The sequence below is a fragment of the Takifugu rubripes genome, chromosome 21, assembly GCF_901000725.2.
Source record: "Takifugu rubripes chromosome 21, fTakRub1.2, whole genome shotgun sequence".
In the NCBI taxonomy this organism is placed as follows: Eukaryota; Metazoa; Chordata; class Actinopteri; order Tetraodontiformes; family Tetraodontidae; genus Takifugu; species Takifugu rubripes.
The window spans coordinates 1-19,326 of record NC_042305.1 but is presented as its reverse complement, the minus strand read 5'-3'; the positions used below and the strand labels follow the sequence as shown (position 1 = coordinate 19,326).

At 40.3% G+C, this 19,326-nt stretch overlaps 1 long non-coding RNA gene and 8 other non-coding genes across 9 annotated transcripts; all 9 read left to right on the top strand.

Moving 5' to 3' along the window:
* Nucleotides 1-300: 300 nt before the first annotated feature.
* Nucleotides 301-1,737, top strand: LOC115247573 (uncharacterized). The gene is made up of 3 exons (XR_003886616.1): nt 301-1,019; nt 1,111-1,152; nt 1,251-1,737. It is a non-coding gene; the product is annotated as an uncharacterized lncRNA (long non-coding RNA).
* Nucleotides 1,738-3,986: 2,249 nt separating this feature from the next.
* On the top strand, nt 3,987-4,105 carry LOC115247758 (5S ribosomal RNA). The gene has a single exon (XR_003886856.1). It is a non-coding gene; the product is annotated as a 5S ribosomal RNA (ribosomal RNA).
* A 1,952-nt stretch (nt 4,106-6,057) lies between these two features.
* Nucleotides 6,058-6,176, top strand: LOC115247749 (5S ribosomal RNA). The gene has a single exon (XR_003886852.1). It is a non-coding gene; the product is annotated as a 5S ribosomal RNA (ribosomal RNA).
* A 1,945-nt stretch (nt 6,177-8,121) lies between these two features.
* LOC115247738 (5S ribosomal RNA) lies at nt 8,122-8,240 on the top strand. Its single transcript, XR_003886841.1, has one exon. It is a non-coding gene; the product is annotated as a 5S ribosomal RNA (ribosomal RNA).
* Nucleotides 8,241-10,192: 1,952 nt separating this feature from the next.
* Nucleotides 10,193-10,311, top strand: LOC115247727 (5S ribosomal RNA). Its single transcript, XR_003886830.1, has one exon. It is a non-coding gene; the product is annotated as a 5S ribosomal RNA (ribosomal RNA).
* Nucleotides 10,312-12,267: 1,956 nt separating this feature from the next.
* On the top strand, nt 12,268-12,386 carry LOC115247798 (5S ribosomal RNA). The gene has a single exon (XR_003886896.1). It is a non-coding gene; the product is annotated as a 5S ribosomal RNA (ribosomal RNA).
* A 1,959-nt stretch (nt 12,387-14,345) lies between these two features.
* Nucleotides 14,346-14,464, top strand: LOC115247787 (5S ribosomal RNA). Its single transcript, XR_003886885.1, has one exon. It is a non-coding gene; the product is annotated as a 5S ribosomal RNA (ribosomal RNA).
* Nucleotides 14,465-16,429: 1,965 nt separating this feature from the next.
* Nucleotides 16,430-16,548, top strand: LOC115247776 (5S ribosomal RNA). The gene has a single exon (XR_003886874.1). It is a non-coding gene; the product is annotated as a 5S ribosomal RNA (ribosomal RNA).
* A 1,961-nt stretch (nt 16,549-18,509) lies between these two features.
* On the top strand, nt 18,510-18,628 carry LOC115247765 (5S ribosomal RNA). Its single transcript, XR_003886863.1, has one exon. It is a non-coding gene; the product is annotated as a 5S ribosomal RNA (ribosomal RNA).
* Nucleotides 18,629-19,326: the final 698 nt, after the last annotated feature.

Below are 19,326 nucleotides of genomic sequence, written 5' to 3'. Positions count from 1 at the left end.
TTCACGTGAAGATGCGTTCAAGGACATGGGGAATATGCCCGTTGCTGATCCTGGATTAATTTAACTAAATAATTGATTGCCTTTAAATACTTTTACATTAAAATTAAACATTTTCTGGACAGTTCAATTACTTCATGAGCATCAATCAGTTTAAAAATTTTATAAATAAATTTTCCCCGTCATTCAGTTCCACATAATATGCATCTTTCCCACTACACTTAAATCTATCACAGAAGTGCCCGCACTGCACCTCTTTGCGAGAGACGGAGAAAGATTGTCTTAAACTTACTACGGTAAGACATTTTTTTTGATCTTATGATGGCTTTTTTGTGTTTTTAATAATTAGTTATGCAGAATTCCTATGATGTTAAACTGACACTGTGATTAAGAATTAGTAATTATATTGCTATTGCCAGCTAGTTTGTGAGTAATTGCTCTGTTATTGGCTAGGATGTGGAAAAACAGTGGAACTATGATTGTAATATGTGAATAGTATCAAATTGTCTTTTTGTGCGGTTTGCGTAAGTATAAAGATCAATCCATGTTTTATTATAATATTATGAGTGAAAATACACTGTATGATTGTTTGTTTGTTTGTTTTTATAGAGGAAGTAGACGTAATAAGCAGGCTTTAACTGCAGGAGTCATGTGGTTCGAAGTACCTGAAACAGGTAAGCTTCTGTCTACTTGTCTGTTGTACAGTTTTTCTGCTTTACATCTGCATTTTTCCCTGTATTTTCTGAATATTTCACATGTCATGTATGTTATTTTTCAATATCAAGTGTAGTTAATCTAATAAATTTAAAAAAAATATCCACTAATTCCACAGAGCCATTAGATCTCTCCAAGAGCACAGGTAAAGATTATGCTAACTGCCCTGTAGTTTTCACTTCTACTTTGGTTTCTTGTTTAGAAGGATTTATAACAAAATTATTAAATACTATAATATTACCAAACTCAGATGTGCCCAAGAAAAAGATGAGGAAAACTAAACACCTGCATGCTCATCCTCCGCGCAGGTAATGTTGACATTTAGATTTCATTAATATTGAAATTACTCAATCATAACGAATTTAAAATTAATAATGTTTTAATTTCTATATCACAAAGCCTTTTGGAAAGAAGAGAAAAATATCACTGAAGATTCAGATGGTATGACCAAAACTTTCTTTTAATGTCCGTACTGTAAGATTCTAATTGTGTTTTTTGTAGTTAATTCTCATCTAAAATACTTAACACTTTTATTGCAGAACAATTGCTATTGATTGCAGAAGAAGACAACAGTTATGTTCTAGAACTGTCAAAATTGCCAGGTAGAGTTGTTCTGGCTCTCCTTTGTCTTGTGGGCATCATTGTTATCTAGATTTTCTTGAGGCATTTGAGACTCCCCAGCAAGCAACAGTGGCAGGAAAAACTCACTTTTACATAGGGCAAACAGGACAGGGAAAAGACAATGAGGAGAGCAATAAATATGTTAAAACTGTTATGTTTGTTACCAAAATACGTAGATCTAAAAAAGAGTCATTGGGGTCAAAAGTCAGGCTGTAACTATGGAGCCAGTGATACCAGCAGATAGATAAATATAAAAACTACAGAATTTATGGGTTAATGGATGATTCAAACTCTACAAATAAGATGGTGGGAGAGAGGATATGGTAGAATATGAGAGGGAAGATAGAAGGAGAGAGAAAAGAGGGAGATGAGAGGGAGACCATGGAAGAGAGAAAGAGGTGACAAGACAGGGGGGATCAGAGGAGAGAGGACAAGAGAGCAATGAAGGTCTAATCCTACAGACAAATCAGTAAAAAACGTTAAGTTGATATACGAGATGATATACTAGATTTACAGTAACTACAAAGTTTAATTTCTGTTGCAGCTACAGACATCCGAAAACGGAGACCTTGGAGTGAAGAAGAGAAGGCAGCTGTCTGGAGACAGTTAGAGACCAACATCATTTTGCAGAAAGTTCCTGGAAAACAATTGTGTCTTGATGCGCTTGAGGCAGAACCAGTTCTCCGCCAACGCACATGGAAAGGTGTTAAATATCAGGTTCACAATAGGATTGCAAGTGAGAAACGGAGGGCTAATGTTCACTTTAATTAATAAGGTCCTGCAGAATTTTTTCTCTGCCCTCTTTTTTTTAAATTAGCAGATAAGATTTTTTTGTTTACAAGAGATTTTGAAGTTTTATTATGTAACTGTTTTAGTGTTGTTGTTGTTTAGAATTGTTGAATATGTTGGATAAAATAATTTTATTTTTAAACTTTCTTATATGAATGATAAAATAAGACTAAGACTCTGACACTTCATAGAAGGTGCCCATTCAATCAATTAAGCACCTGGGCAGCTCTTTCTCTCAGCAAAGATGTGTTCAATAAAATTGGACATACATCTTTGTATTTTACTGGAACAGATTTAAAATTGAAGAAGACACAAATGTAACAGTAAACATATTGATGCCAAAAATCCACATTTATAAGTTCAGAACAATGTTATAATTTAAATATTATAATTAATAAAAATATAATTTTATTAATAAATATTCAAGAAGTAATTAATACCAACACAAGAATTACATGATATATAATGCTAACAACTAAATATGAATCTTCATATGAAAACAAAAAAATCCACACTTGCATTATTAAAATTTCTTGATATTTAATTGAGTAGAAACAGTGAGGAAACACACTTCCTCTATCCGAAATCTACCTAGTAACAAAGGATGGTCCTCACAAGTTGGTCAGGAATTGTTTCGTTTTTTTAACGTTGTGTTTTCTCACATTTGAAGTTACAGTCTGGCTCTATACTCCCATCTTGTGAAACTTTTTTATTTTGCAGTATTGTAACATCAGTGGAAAAGGTGGTCCTCACAAAGAATGGGGGAATTGTGCCCTCACAGGTTGATAAAGCCAAGTATGTGTGTGTGTGTGTGTGTGTTGCAAGGATGATGGGCGGTGGAGGAGACAGAGGGAGACGGGAGCTTCTTTACTCCAAAAATTTATTTTTATTTTCCAAAAATAAAGTGGTGTCAGAAGATGCCAGGTTGAATCCATACAATAACATACAGACCCTGCACACTTTTACACACCACAACTTTGACTTTCGGCGTAAGTGGCACGGCTCACTCCGTGCGTGTGTGTGTCTGTGTACGTGTGTTTGTGTTTAAATAAAATTGAATTTCCCACTTTGGTCCACACTATTGTCAACATTTCTGTCCTCGCAAAAGCCAACTCAAGGCGGCAGAGTCCTGAATTGAAAACAATATCTAAAGAACTCAAGTATCATCCTAACAACACTAATATTCCATCTGTCTATCCCCAACTGAATTAACTCCACACCTATCTCATCAGATTATTTGTAACAGAATAAGCAGATAACGTAGCATTTCCCTGTTCATATCTGCGACTTGCAATTTAGAATTTGTCAATAAAACTATGCTATGACACAAACTACAGTTTAATAGACTGCTGTGCTTCCAAAAAGAGCAGCATTTGTGGCTCATAAACCTCACAGACACTGCTTTGCTCTTTAAACATTTTTATGATCGTGAATTTTTCAATGAAATATCTTCCGTTTGATAATGCCCAAAGCGGGATTCGAACTCTCCCTCTGGGGTCTTCAGGAGGTTTCAATCAGGTTGTCTGTTACAGCAAATCTCGACTGGCCCGCACCGGCCCGGGATCGATTCCCGGCCATGGCACATTGCTTTTAAGTTGATTTCATTTATCGGAGTTGAATCTTGTTTGATTTTTTTGAAGACGTTTCACCTCTCATCCAAGAGCCGTTCTAGGCAGATTTGATGATATGACGCTCATAGGTTATATAGCCTTTTCTTTTTGGGGGGAATGGATTGGAGGCTGCTCCAACATTGACGTTTGGACTGTGACAAAGCAAAATGGACAACCTCCACCAGAATAAATGTTTCAAGAAAATAAGTTTGAGTTGTATTAACTTCAAAAGGCCATTTTCTTGCAGCTGCTTTCGCTTACGGCCATACCACCCTGAGAACGCCCGATCTCGTCCGATCTCGGAAGCTAAGCAGGGTCGGGCCTGGTTAGTACTTGGATGGGAGACCGCCTGGGAATACCAGGTGCTGTAAGCTTTTTGCACTCCTCCACTGGGTCAGCAGAGGCCGCCAGTGTTCCTGATAATTATCCAGCCAGATGTTATTCACTTCTTAAGTACTTCTAACATTGAGATTTAATGTTGCACTATTGTACATCGTTTTAGATTTAATATTTAACTCCTGTACATAGTTTGGGATTTAATGTTGAACTATGTATATAGTTTGAGATTTAATGTTTTATGAGTGTGTGTGTGTGTGTCGCAAGGATGATCGGCGGTGGAGGAGACAGAGGGAGACGGGAGCTTCTTTACTCCAAAAATTTATTTTTATTTTCCAAAAATAAAGTGGTGTCAGAAGATGCCAGGTTGAATCCATACAATAACATACAGACCCTGCACACTTTTACACACCACAACTTTGACTCTTTCTCCAACAATTCTTTTTTTCTCCAAAATAACAACCAACCAACTCAACATCCCACCCCGTCTGGGGTCTACTACAGGGCTAATATAGCTGTAGCCCTCCTACATGTGAAACCAATTATCAAAATTATTACGCTAACTAATACATTTACAAACTCAAAATAACAACCGAACAGAAAATATAAAATATGCGTAAAACGCCCAAAACAAATTTCAACCATCAAAACCACCCAGTGCATAGTAAAATACATGTTCAACTTACTCTTATAAAACACCCCCGCTAAAATAGATTGTGCCGTAGCACTCGCGAAACCCCTCCATGTATACAATCATTGAGCAGTCCATTGGTTTCCCCGAACCAGGAAGTATGTCCTGCTGGTGAGCTATTGAAATATTGGTGCTTTTGATAAATGACAAACAAATAAACCTCGATGCTTTTAAACAGCCATAGCGTGAGTGTGATTCTTTGGGCAACGTTAAACAGACGGGAGGTGACACGGTGAGGCAATATGACGCGCGTTGTTTACTTGGGTGGAAATAATTGTAACATAAATGCCGGTTGGCCATGCCGTGCATGTCGGCTACAATGTATTCCAATAAGAAGCTATGGTAAAAAGTGGTGTGTGTGAAATGCTTCAACCGAGTAAACCAAGACAGAACGGAATGGAAATGAAATGCAAACGTGTCGGCGTAAGTGGCACGGCTCACTCCGTGCGTGTGTGTGTCTGTGTACGTGTGTTTGTGTTTAAATAAAATTGAATTTCCCACTTTGGTCCACACTATTGTCAACATTTCTGTCTTCGCAAAAGCCAACTCAAGGCGGCAGAGTCCGGAATTGAAAACAATATCTAAAGAACTCAAGTATCATCCTAACAACACTAATATTCCATCTGTCTATCCCCAACTGAATTAACTCCACACCTATCTCATCAGAATATTTGTAACAGAATAAGCAGATAACGTAGCATTTCCCTGTTCATATCTGCGACTTGCAATTTAGAATTTGTCAATAAAACTATGCTATGACACAAACTACAGTTTAATAGACTGCTGTGCTCCTAAAGAGAGCAGCATTTGTGGCTCATAAACCTCACAGACACTGCTTTGCTCTTTAAACATTTTTATGATCGTGAATTTTTCAATCAAATATCTTCCGTTTGATAATGCCCAAAGCGGGATTCGAACTCTCCCTCTGGGGTCTTCAGGAGGTTTCAATCAGGTTGTCTGTTACAGCAAATCTCGACTGGCCCGCACCGGCCCGGGATCGATTCCCGGCCATGGCACATTGCGTTTAACTTGATTTCATTTATCGGAGTTGAATCTTGTTTGATTTGTTTGAAGACGTTTCACCTCTCATCCAAGATCCGTTCTAGGCAGATTTGATGATATGACGCTCATAGGCTATATAGCCTTTTCTTTTTGGGGGGAATGGATTGGAGGCTGCTCCAACATTGACGTTTGGACTGTGACAAAGCAAAATGGACAACCTCCACCAGAATAAATGTTTCAAGAAAATAAGTTTGAGTTGTATTAACTTCAAAAGGCCATTTTCTTGCGGCTGCTCTCGCTTACGGCCATACCACCCTGAGAACGCCCGATCTCGTCCGATCTCGGAAGCTAAGCAGGGTCGGGCCTGGTTAGTACTTGGATGGGAGACCGCCTGGGAATACCAGGTGCTGTAAGCTTTTTGCACTCCTCCACTGGGTCAGCAGAGGCCGCCAGTGTTCCTGATAATTATCCAGCCAGATGTTATTCACTTCTTAAGTACTTCTAACATTGAGATTTAATGTTGCACTATTGTACATCGTTTTAGATTTAATATTTAACTCCTGTACATAGTTTGGGATTTAATGTTGAACTATGTATATAGTTTGAGATTTAATGTTTTATGAGTGTGTGTGTGTGTGTGTGGCAAGGATGATCGGCGGTGGAGGAGACAGAGGGAGACGGGAGCTTCTTTACTCCAAAAATTTATTTTTATTTTCCAAAAATAAAGTGGTGTCAGAAGATGCCAGGTTGAATCCATACAATAACATACAGACCCTGCACACTTTTACACACCACAACTTTGACTCTTTCTCCAACAATTCTTTTTTTCTCCAAAATAACAACCAACCAACTCAACATCCCACCCCGTCTGGGGTCTACTACAGGGCTAATATAGCTGTAGCCCTCCTACATGTGAAACCAATTATCAAAATTATTACGCTAACTAATACATTTACAAACTCAAAATAACAACCGAACAGAAAATATAAAATATGCGTAAAACGCCCAAAACAAATTTCAACCATCAAAACCACCCAGTGCATAGTAAAATACATGTTCAACTTACTCTTATAAAACACCCCCGCTAAAATAGATTGTGCCGTAGCACTCGCGAAACCCCTCCATGTATACAACCATTGAGCAGTCCATTGGTTTCCCCGAACCAGGAAGTATGTCCTGCTGGTGAGCTATTGAAATATTGGTGCTTTTGATAAATGACAAACAAATAAACCTCGATGCTTTTAAACAGCCATAGCGTGAGTGTGATTCTTTGGGCAACGTTAAACAGACGGGAGGTGACACGGTGAGGCAATATGACGCGCGTTGTTTACTTGGGTGGAAATAATTGTAACATAAATGCCGGTTGGCCATGCCGTGCATGTCGGCTACAATGTATTCCAATAAGAAGCTATGGTAAAAAGTGGTGTGTGTGAAATGCTTCAACCGAGTAAACCAAGACAGAACGGAATGGAAATGAAATGCAAACGTGTCGGCGTAAGTGGCACGGCTCACTCCGTGCGTGTGTGTGTCTGTGTACGTGTGTTTGTGTTTAAATAAAATTGAATTTCCCACTTTGGTCCACACTATTGTCAACATTTCTGTCTTCGCAAAAGCCAACTCAAGGCGGCAGAGTCCGGAATTGAAAACAATATCTAAAGAACTCAAGTATCATCCTAACAACACTAATATTCCATCTGTCTATCCCCAACTGAATTAACTCCACACCTATCTCATCACATTATTTGTAACAGAATAAGCAGATAACGTAGCATTTCCCTGTTCATATCTGCGACTTGCAATTTAGAATTTGTCAATAAAACTATGCTATGACACAAACTACAGTTTAATAGACTGCTGTGCTCCTAAAGAGAGCAGCATTTGTGGCTCATAAACCTCACAGACACTGCTTTGCTCTTTAAACATTTTTATGATCGTGAATTTTTCAATCAAATATCTTCCGTTTGATAATGCCCAAAGCGGGATTCGAACTCTCCCTCTGGGGTCTTCAGGAGGTTTCAATCAGGTTGTCTGTTACAGCAAATCTCGACTGGCCCGCACCGGCCCGGGATCGATTCCCGGCCATGGCACATTGCGTTTAACTTGATTTCATTTATCGGAGTTGAATCTTGTTTGATGACGTTTCACCTCTCATCCAAGATCCGTTCTAGGCAGATTTGATGATATGACGCTCATAGGCTATATAGCCTTTTCTTTTTGGGGGGAATGGATTGGAGGCTGCTCCAACATTGACGTTTGGACTGTGACAAAGCAAAATGGACAACCTCCACCAGAATAAATGTTTCAAGAAAATAAGTTTGAGTTGTATTAACTTCAAAAGGCCATTTTCTTGCGGCTGCTCTCGCTTACGGCCATACCACCCTGAGAACGCCCGATCTCGTCCGATCTCGGAAGCTAAGCAGGGTCGGGCCTGGTTAGTACTTGGATGGGAGACCGCCTGGGAATACCAGGTGCTGTAAGCTTTTTGCACTCCTCCACTGGGTCAGCAGAGGCCGCCAGTGTTCCTGATAATTATCCAGCCAGATGTTATTCACTTCTTAAGTACTTCTAACATTGAGATTTAATGTTGCACTATTGTACATCGTTTTAGATTTAATATTTAACTCCTGTACATAGTTTGGGATTTAATGTTGAACTATGTATATAGTTTGAGATTTAATGTTTTATGAGTGTGTGTGTGTGTGTGTGTCGCAAGGATGATCGGCGGTGGAGGAGACAGAGGGAGACGGGAGCTTCTTTACTCCAAAAATTTATTTTTATTTTCCAAAAATAAAGTGGTGTCAGAAGATGCCAGGTTGAATCCATACAATAACATACAGACCCTGCACACTTTTACACACCACAACTTTGACTCTTTCTCCAACAATTCTTTTTTTCTCCAAAATAACAACCAACCAACTCAACATCCCACCCCGTCTGGGGTCTACTACAGGGCTAATATAGCTGTAGCCCTCCTACAGGTGAAACCAATTATCAAAATTATTACGCTAACTAATACATTTACAAACTCAAAATAACAACCGAACAGAAAATATAAAATATGCGTAAAACGCCCAAAACAAATTTCCACCATCAAAACCACCCAGTGCATAGTAAAATACATGTTCAACTTACTCTTCTAAAACACCCCCGCTAAAATAGATTGTGCCGTAGCACCTCGCGAAACCCCTCCATGTATACAATCATTGAGCAGTCCATCGGTTTCCCCGAACCAGGAAGTATGTCCTGCTGGTGAGCTATTGAAATATTGGTGCTTTTGATAAATGACAAACAAATAAACCTCGATGCTTTTAAACAGCCATAGCGTGAGTGTGATTCTTTGGGCAACGTTAAACAGACGGGAGGTGACGCGGTGAGGCAATATGACGCGCGTTGTTTACTTGGGTGGAAATAATTGTAACATAAATGCCGGTTGGCCATGCCGTGCATGTCGGCTACAATGTATTCCAATAAGAAGCTATGGTAAAAAGTGGTGTGTGTGAAATGCTTCAACCGAGTAAACCAAGACAGAACGGAATGGAAATGAAATGCAAACGTGTCGGCGTAAGTGGCACGGCTCACTCCGTGCGTGTGTGTGTCTGTGTACGTGTGTTTGTGTTTAAATAAAATTGAATTTCCCACTTTGGTCCACACTATTGTCAACATTTCTGTCTTCGCAAAAGCCAACTCAAGGCGGCAGAGTCCGGAATTGAAAACAATATCTAAAGAACTCAAGTATCATCCTAACAACACTAATATTCCATCTGTCTATCCCCAACTGAATTAACTCCACACCTATCTCATCAGAATATTTGTAACAGAATAAGCAGATAACGTAGCATTTCCCTGTTCATATCTGCGACTTGCAATTTAGAATTTGTCAATAAAACTATGCTATGACACAAACTACAGTTTAATAGACTGCTGTGCTCCTAAAGAGAGCAGCATTTGTGGCTCATAAACCTCACAGACACTGCTTTGCTCTTTAAACATTTTTATGATCGTGAATTTTTCAATCAAATATCTTCCGTTTGATAATGCCCAAAGCGGGATTCGAACTCTCCCTCTGGGGTCTTCAGGAGGTTTCAATCAGGTTGTCTGTTACAGCAAATCTGGCCCGCACCGGCCCGGGATCGATTCCCGGCCATGGCACATTGCGTTTAACTTGATTTCATTTATCGGAGTTGAATCTTGTTTGATTTGTTTGAAGACGTTTCACCTCTCATCCAAGATCTGTTCTAGGCAGATTTGATGATATGACGCTCATAGGCTATATAGCCTTTTCTTTTTGGGGGGAATGGATTGGAGGCTGCTCCAACATTGACGTTTGGACTGTGACAAAGCAAAATGGACAACCTCCACCAGAATAAATGTTTCAAGAAAATAAGTTTGAGTTGTATTAACTTCAAAAGGCCATTTTCTTGCGGCTGCTCTCGCTTACGGCCATACCACCCTGAGAACGCCCGATCTCGTCCGATCTCGGAAGCTAAGCAGGGTCGGGCCTGGTTAGTACTTGGATGGGAGACCGCCTGGGAATACCAGGTGCTGTAAGCTTTTTGCACTCCTCCACTGGGTCAGCAGAGGCCGCCAGTGTTCCTGATAATTATCCAGCCAGATGTTATTCACTTCTTAAGTACTTCTAACATTGAGATTTAATGTTGCACTATTGTACATCGTTTTAGATTTAATATTTAACTCCTGTACATAGTTTGGGATTTAATGTTGAACTATGTATATAGTTTGAGATTTAATGTTTTATGAGTGTGTGTGTGTGTGTGTGTCGCAAGGATGATCGGCGGTGGAGGAGACAGAGGGAGACGGGAGCTTCTTTACTCCAAAAATTTATTTTTATTTTCCAAAAATAAAGTGGTGTCAGAAGATGCCAGGTTGAATCCATACAATAACATACAGACCCTGCACACTTTTACACACCACAACTTTGACTCTTTCTCCAACAATTCTTTTTTTCTCCAAAATAACAACCAACCAACTCAACATCCCACCCCGTCTGGGGTCTACTACAGGGCTAATATAGCTGTAGCCCTCCTACAGGTGAAACCAATTATCAAAATTATTACGCTAACTAATACATTTACAAACTCAAAATAACAACCGAACAGAAAATATAAAATATGCGTAAAACGCCCAAAACAAATTTCAACCATCAAAACCACCCAGTGCATAGTAAAATACATGTTCAACTTACTCTTATAAAACACCCCCGCTAAAATAGATTGTGCCGTAGCACTCGCGAAACCCCTCCATGTATACAATCATTGAGCAGTCCATCGGTTTCCCCGAACCAGGAAGTATGTCCTGCTGGTGAGCTATTGAAATATTGGTGCTTTTGATAAATGACAAACAAATAAACCTCGATGCTTTTAAACAGCCATAGCGTGAGTGTGATTCTTTGGGCAACGTTAAACAGACGGGAGGTGACACGGTGAGGCAATATGACGCGCGTTGTTTACTTGGGTGGAAATAATTGTAACATAAATGCCGGTTGGCCATGCCGTGCATGTCGGCTACAATGTATTCCAATAAGAAGCTATGGTAAAAAGTGGTGTGTGTGAAATGCTTCAACCGAGTAAACCAAGACAGAACGGAATGGAAATGAAATGCAAACGTGTCGGCGTAAGTGGCACGGCTCACTCCGTGCGTGTGTGTGTCTGTGTACGTGTGTTTGTGTTTAAATAAAATTGAATTTCCCACTTTGGTCCACACTATTGTCAACATTTCTGTCTTCGCAAAAGCCAACTCAAGGCGGCAGAGTCCGGAATTGAAAACAATATCTAAAGAACTCAAGTATCATCCTAACAACACTAATATTCCATCTGTCTATCCCCAACTGAATTAACTCCACACCTATCTCATCAGAATATTTGTAACAGAATAAGCAGATAACGTAGCATTTCCCTGTTCATATCTGCGACTTGCAATTTAGAATTTGTCAATAAAACTATGCTATGACACAAACTACAGTTTAATAGACTGCTGTGCTCCTAAAGAGAGCAGCATTTGTGGCTCATAAACCTCACAGACACTGCTTTGCTCTTTAAACATTTTTATGATCGTGAATTTTTCAATCAAATATCTTCCGTTTGATAATGCCCAAAGCGGGATTCGAACTCTCCCTCTGGGGTCTTCAGGAGGTTTCAATCAGGTTGTCTGTTACAGCAAATCTCGACTGGCCCGCACCGGCCCGGGATCGATTCCCGGCCATGGCACATTGCGTTTAACTTGATTTCATTTATCGGAGTTGAATCTTGTTTGATTTGTTTGAAGACGTTTCACCTCTCATCCAAGATCCGTTCTAGGCAGATTTGATGATATGACGCTCATAGGCTATATAGCCTTTTCTTTTTGGGGGGAATGGATTGGAGGCTGCTCCAACATTGACGTTTGGACTGTGACAAAGCAAAATGGACAACCTCCACCAGAATAAATGTTTCAAGAAAATAAGTTTGAGTTGTATTAACTTCAAAAGGCCATTTTCTTGCGGCTGCTCTCGCTTACGGCCATACCACCCTGAGAACGCCCGATCTCGTCCGATCTCGGAAGCTAAGCAGGGTCGGGCCTGGTTAGTACTTGGATGGGAGACCGCCTGGGAATACCAGGTGCTGTAAGCTTTTTGCACTCCTCCACTGGGTCAGCAGAGGCCGCCAGTGTTCCTGATAATTATCCAGCCAGATGTTATTCACTTCTTAAGTACTTCTAACATTGAGATTTAATGTTGCACTATTGTACATCGTTTTAGATTTAATATTTAACTCCTGTACATAGTTTGGGATTTAATGTTGAACTATGTATATAGTTTGAGATTTAATGTTTTATGAGTGTGTGTGTGTGTGTGTGTGTGGCAAGGATGATCGGCGGTGGAGGAGACAGAGGGAGACGGGAGCTTCTTTACTCCAAAAATTTATTTTTATTTTCCAAAAATAAAGTGGTGTCAGAAGATGCCAGGTTGAATCCATACAATAACATACAGACCCTGCACACTTTTACACACCACAACTTTGACTCTTTCTCCAACAATTCTTTTTTTCTCCAAAATAACAACCAACCAACTCAACATCCCACCCCGTCTGGGGTCTACTACAGGGCTAATATAGCTGTAGCCCTCCTACAGGTGAAACCAATTATCAAAATTATTACGCTAACTAATACATTTACAAACTCAAAATAACAACCGAACAGAAAATATAAAATATGCGTAAAACGCCCAAAACAAATTTCAACCATCAAAACCACCCAGTGCATAGTAAAATACATGTTCAACTTACTCTTATAAAACACCCCCGCTAAAATAGATTGTGCCGTAGCACCTCGCGAAACCCCTCCATGTATACAATCATTGAGCAGTCCATCGGTTTCCCCGAACCAGGAAGTATGTCCTGCTGGTGAGCTATTGAAATATTGGTGCTTTTGATAAATGACAAACAAATAAACCTCGATGCTTTTAAACAGCCATAGCGTGAGTGTGATTCTTTGGGCAACGTTAAACAGACGGGAGGTGACACGGTGAGGCAATATGACGCGCGTTGTTTACTTGGGTGGAAATAATTGTAACATAAATGCCGGTTGGCCATGCCGTGCATGTCGGCTACAATGTATTCCAATAAGAAGCTATGGTAAAAAGTGGTGTGTGTGAAATGCTTCAACCGAGTAAACCAAGACAGAACGGAATGGAAATGAAATGCAAACGTGTCGGCGTAAGTGGCACGGCTCACTCCGTGCGTGTGTGTGTCTGTGTACGTGTGTTTGTGTTTAAATAAAATTGAATTTCCCACTTTGGTCCACACTATTGTCAACATTTCTGTCTTCGCAAAAGCCAACTCAAGGCGGCAGAGTCCGGAATTGAAAACAATATCTAAAGAACTCAAGTATCATCCTAACAACACTAATATTCCATCTGTCTATCCCCAACTGAATTAACTCCACACCTATCTCATCAGAATATTTGTAACAGAATAAGCAGATAACGTAGCATTTCCCTGTTCATATCTGCGACTTGCAATTTAGAATTTGTCAATAAAACTATGCTATGACACAAACTACAGTTTAATAGACTGCTGTGCTCCTAAAGAGAGCAGCATTTGTGGCTCATAAACCTCACAGACACTGCTTTGCTCTTTAAACATTTTTATGATCGTGAATTTTTCAACCAAATATCTTCCGTTTGATAATGCCCAAAGCGGGATTCGAACTCTCCCTCTGGGGTCTTCAGGAGGTTTCAATCAGGTTGTCTGTTACAGCAAATCTCGACTGGCCCGCACCGGCCCGGGATCGATTCCCGGCCATGGCACATTGCGTTTAACTTGATTTCATTTATCGGAGTTGAATCTTGTTTGATTTGTTTGAAGACGTTTCACCTCTCATCCAAGATCCGTTCTAGGCAGATTTGATGATATGACGCTCATAGGCTATATAGCCTTTTCTTTTTGGGGGGAATGGATTGGAGGCTGCTCCAACATTGACGTTTGGACTGTGACAAAGCAAAATGGACAACCTCCACCAGAATAAATGTTTCAAGAAAATAAGTTTGAGTTGTATTAACTTCAAAAGGCCATTTTCTTGCGGCTGCTCTCGCTTACGGCCATACCACCCTGAGAACGCCCGATCTCGTCCGATCTCGGAAGCTAAGCAGGGTCGGGCCTGGTTAGTACTTGGATGGGAGACCGCCTGGGAATACCAGGTGCTGTAAGCTTTTTGCACTCCTCCACTGGGTCAGCAGAGGCCGCCAGTGTTCCTGATAATTATCCAGCCAGATGTTATTCACTTCTTAAGTACTTCTAACATTGAGATTTAATGTTGCACTATTGTACATCGTTTTAGATTTAATATTTAACTCCTGTACATAGTTTGGGATTTAATGTTGAACTATGTATATAGTTTGAGATTTAATGTTTTATGAGTGTGTGTGTGTGTGTGTGTGTGTGTGTCGCAAGGATGATCGGCGGTGGAGGAGACAGAGGGAGACGGGAGCTTCTTTACTCCAAAAATTTATTTTTATTTTCCAAAAATAAAGTGGTGTCAGAAGATGCCAGGTTGAATCCATACAATAACATACAGACCCTGCACACTTTTACACACCACAACTTTGACTCTTTCTCCAACAATTCTTTTTTTCTCCAAAATAACAACCAACCAACTCAACATCCCACCCCGTCTGGGGTCTACTACAGGGCTAATATAGCTGTAGCCCTCCTACAGGTGAAACCAATTATCAAAATTATTACGCTAACTAATACATTTACAAACTCAAAATAACAACCGAACAGAAAATATAAAATATGCGTAAAACGCCCAAAACAAATTTCAACCATCAAAACCACCCAGTGCATAGTAAAATACATGTTCAACTTACTCTTATAAAACACCCCCGCTAAAATAGATTGTGCCGTAGCACCTCGCGAAACCCCTCCATGTATACAATCATTGAGCAGTCCATCGGTTTCCCCGAACCAGGAAGTATGTCCTGCTGGTGAGCTATTGAAATATTGGTGCTTTTGATAAATGACAAACAAATAAACCTCGATGCTTTTAAACAGCCATAGCGTGAGTGTGATTCTTTGGGCAACGTTAAACAGACGGGAGGTGACGCGGTGAGGCAATATGACGCGCGTTGTTTACTTGGGTGGAAATAATTGTAACATAAATGCCGGTTGGCCATGCCGTGCATGTCGGCTACAATGTATTCCAATAAGAAGCTATGGTAAAAAGTGGTGTGTGTGAAATGCTTCAACCGAGTAAACCAAGACAGAACGGAATGGAAATGAAATGCAAACGTGTCGGCGTAAGTGGCACGGCTCACTCCGTGCGTGTGTGTGTCTGTGTACGTGTGTTTGTGTTTAAATAAAATTGAATTTCCCACTTTGGTCCACACTATTGTCAACATTTCTGTCTTCGCAAAAGCCAACTCAAGGCGGCAGAGTCCGGAATTGAAAACAATATCTAAAGAACTCAAGTATCATCCTAACAACACTAATATTCCATCTGTCTATCCCCAACTGAATTAACTCCACACCTATCTCATCAGAATATTTGTAACAGAATAAGCAGATAACGTAGCATTTCCCTGTTCATATCTGCGACTTGCAATTTAGAATTTGTCAATAAAACTATGCTATGACACAAACTACAGTTTAATAGACTGCTGTGCTCCTAAAGAGAGCAGCATTTGTGGCTCATAAACCTCACAGACACTGCTTTGCTCTTTAAACATTTTTATGATCGTGAATTTTTCAATCAAATATCTTCCGTTTGATAATGCCCAAAGCGGGATTCGAACTCTCCCTCTGGGGTCTTCAGGAGGTTTCAATCAGGTTGTCTGTTACAGCAAATCTCGACTGGCCCGCACCGGCCCGGGATCGATTCCCGGCCATGGCACATTGCGTTTAACTTGATTTCATTTATCGGAGTTGAATCTTGTTTGATTTGTTTGAAGACGTTTCACCTCTCATCCAAGATCCGTTCTAGGCAGATTTGATGATATGACGCTCATAGGCTATATAGCCTTTTCTTTTTGGGGGGAATGGATTGGAGGCTGCTCCAACATTGACGTTTGGACTGTGACAAAGCAAAATGGACAACCTCCACCAGAATAAATGTTTCAAGAAAATAAGTTTGAGTTGTATTAACTTCAAAAGGCCATTTTCTTGCGGCTGCTCTCGCTTACGGCCATACCACCCTGAGAACGCCCGATCTCGTCCGATCTCGGAAGCTAAGCAGGGTCGGGCCTGGTTAGTACTTGGATGGGAGACCGCCTGGGAATACCAGGTGCTGTAAGCTTTTTGCACTCCTCCACTGGGTCAGCAGAGGCCGCCAGTGTTCCTGATAATTATCCAGCCAGATGTTATTCACTTCTTAAGTACTTCTAACATTGAGATTTAATGTTGCACTATTGTACATCGTTTTAGATTTAATATTTAACTCCTGTACATAGTTTGGGATTTAATGTTGAACTATGTATATAGTTTGAGATTTAATGTTTTATGAGTGTGTGTGTGTGTGTGTGTGTGTCGCAAGGATGATCGGCGGTGGAGGAGACAGAGGGAGACGGGAGCTTCTTTACTCCAAAAATTTATTTTTATTTTCCAAAAATAAAGTGGTGTCAGAAGATGCCAGGTTGAATCCATACAATAACATACAGACCCTGCACACTTTTACACACCACAACTTTGACTCTTTCTCCAACAATTCTTTTTTTCTCCAAAATAACAACCAACCAACTCAACATCCCACCCCGTCTGGGGTCTACTACAGGGCTAATATAGCTGTAGCCCTCCTACAGGTGAAACCAATTATCAAAATTATTACGCTAACTAATACATTTACAAACTCAAAATAACAACCGAACAGAAAATATAAAATATGCGTAAAACGCCCAAAACAAATTTCAACCATCAAAACCACCCAGTGCATAGTAAAATACATGTTCAACTTACTCTTATAAAACACCCCCGCTAAAATAGATTGTGCCGTAGCACCTCGCGAAACCCCTCCATGTATACAATCATTGAGCAGTCCATCGGTTTCCCCGAACCAGGAAGTATGTCCTGCTGGTGAGCTATTGAAATATTGGTGCTTTTGATAAATGACAAACAAATAAACCTCGATGCTTTTAAACAGCCATAGCGTGAGTGTGATTCTTTGGGCAACGTTAAACAGACGGGAGGTGACGCGGTGAGGCAATATGACGCGCGTTGTTTACTTGGGTGGAAATAATTGTAACATAAATGCCGGTTGGCCATGCCGTGCATGTCGGCTACAATGTATTCCAATAAGAAGCTATGGTAAAAAGTGGTGTGTGTGAAATGCTTCAACCGAGTAAACCAAGACAGAACGGAATGGAAATGAAATGCAAACGTGTCGGCGTAAGTGGCACGGCTCACTCCGTGCGTGTGTGTGTCTGTGTACGTGTGTTTGTGTTTAAATAAAATTGAATTTCCCACTTTGGTCCACACTATTGTCAACATTTCTGTCTTCGCAAAAGCCAACTCAAGGCGGCAGAGTCCGGAATTGAAAACAATATCTAAAGAACTCAAGTATCATCCTAACAACACTAATATTCCATCTGTCTATCCCCAACTGAATTAACTCCACACCTATCTCATCAGAATATTTGTAACAGAATAAGCAGATAACGTAGCATTTCCCTGTTCATATCTGCGACTTGCAATTTAGAATTTGTCAATAAAACTATGCTATGACACAAACTACAGTTTAATAGACTGCTGTGCTCCTAAAGAGAGCAGCATTTGTGGCTCATAAACCTCACAGACACTGCTTTGCTCTTTAAACATTTTTATGATCGTGAATTTTTCAACCAAATATCTTCCGTTTGATAATGCCCAAAGCGGGATTCGAACTCTCCCTCTGGGGTCTTCAGGAGGTTTCAATCAGGTTGTCTGTTACAGCAAATCTCGACTGGCCCGCACCGGCCCGGGATCGATTCCCGGCCATGGCACATTGCGTTTAACTTGATTTCATTTATCGGAGTTGAATCTTGTTTGATTTGTTTGAAGACGTTTCACCTCTCATCCAAGATCTGTTCTAGGCAGATTTGATGATATGACGCTCATAGGCTATATAGCCTTTTCTTTTTGGGGGGAATGGATTGGAGGCTGCTCCAACATTGACGTTTGGACTGTGACAAAGCAAAATGGACAACCTCCACCAGAATAAATGTTTCAAGAAAATAAGTTTGAGTTGTATTAACTTCAAAAGGCCATTTTCTTGCGGCTGCTCTCGCTTACGGCCATACCACCCTGAGAACGCCCGATCTCGTCCGATCTCGGAAGCTAAGCAGGGTCGGGCCTGGTTAGTACTTGGATGGGAGACCGCCTGGGAATACCAGGTGCTGTAAGCTTTTTGCACTCCTCCACTGGGTCAGCAGAGGCCGCCAGTGTTCCTGATAATTATCCAGCCAGATGTTATTCACTTCTTAAGTACTTCTAACATTGAGATTTAATGTTGCACTATTGTACATCGTTTTAGATTTAATATTTAACTCCTGTACATAGTTTGGGATTTAATGTTGAACTATGTATATAGTTTGAGATTTAATGTTTTATGAGTGGTGTGTGTGTGTGTGTGTGTGTGTGTCGCAAGGATGATCGGCGGTGGAGGAGACAGAGGGAGACGGGAGCTTCTTTACTCCAAAAATTTATTTTTATTTTCCAAAAATAAAGTGGTGTCAGAAGATGCCAGGTTGAATCCATACAATAACATACAGACCCTGCACACTTTTACACACCACAACTTTGACTCTTTCTCCAACAATTCTTTTTTTCTCCAAAATAACAACCAACCAACTCAACATCCCACCCCGTCTGGGGTCTACTACAGGGCTAATATAGCTGTAGCCCTCCTACAGGTGAAACCAATTATCAAATTATTACGCTAACTAATACATTTACAAACTCAAAATAACAACCGAACAGAAAATATAAAATATGCGTAAAACGCCCAAAACAAATTTCCACCATCAAAACCACCCAGTGCATAGTAAAATACATGTTCAACTTACTCTTCTAAAACACCCCCTCTAAAATAGATTGTGCCGTA